Source organism: Cariama cristata, unplaced genomic scaffold, assembly GCF_000690535.1.
Source record: "Cariama cristata isolate BGI_N322 unplaced genomic scaffold, ASM69053v1 scaffold3694, whole genome shotgun sequence".
In the NCBI taxonomy this organism is placed as follows: domain Eukaryota; kingdom Metazoa; phylum Chordata; class Aves; order Cariamiformes; family Cariamidae; genus Cariama; species Cariama cristata.
Genome location: NW_009612201.1, coordinates 25,752 through 26,122, shown reverse-complemented (window position 1 = coordinate 26,122; position 371 = coordinate 25,752). Strand labels below are relative to the sequence as shown.

General features: G+C 61.7%; 1 protein-coding gene across 1 annotated transcript in view; it reads left to right on the top strand.

Annotated features, from left to right (window-relative positions):
• ATL1 (atlastin GTPase 1) overlaps positions 1 to 371 on the top strand; it is a 24,961-nt gene that overhangs the window by 21,470 nt on the left and 3,120 nt on the right. The gene's annotated exons all lie outside the window — the stretch shown is intronic.

The window sequence follows — 371 nt, the reverse complement described above, 5'->3', positions numbered from 1 at the left end:
CCCGTGCAGTGGCTCTTCGCTCGGGGACACTTCCCGGGTGCCTTTGGGATTATGCTGGCGTGTTTAAGCCCAGCATTTGCCCATCCCTTTGCAGGAGCCAGCTGGGGATGGGTTTAAGGAAGAACAGGACACGGCCAGCAGGAAGCCAGAGATGCTGCCCACTTGCAACTTGCCCAGCTAGGGAAAAATAAAGAGGTTAAAGTGCCTGCAGCTGCTCCCTGGCCCCCGCGGGCTGTGCGGCACGGCTTTCCAACTGGAGGGAAAGTTCTCCCGAGAAGGAGCTGTGCAGACGGGCAGTACTGGCCCTGCTGCGGGCAGCGTGACTCTACCTGCCGCAATGCACAGGGCTGGTGCCTCAGTGCCCCGGGGGG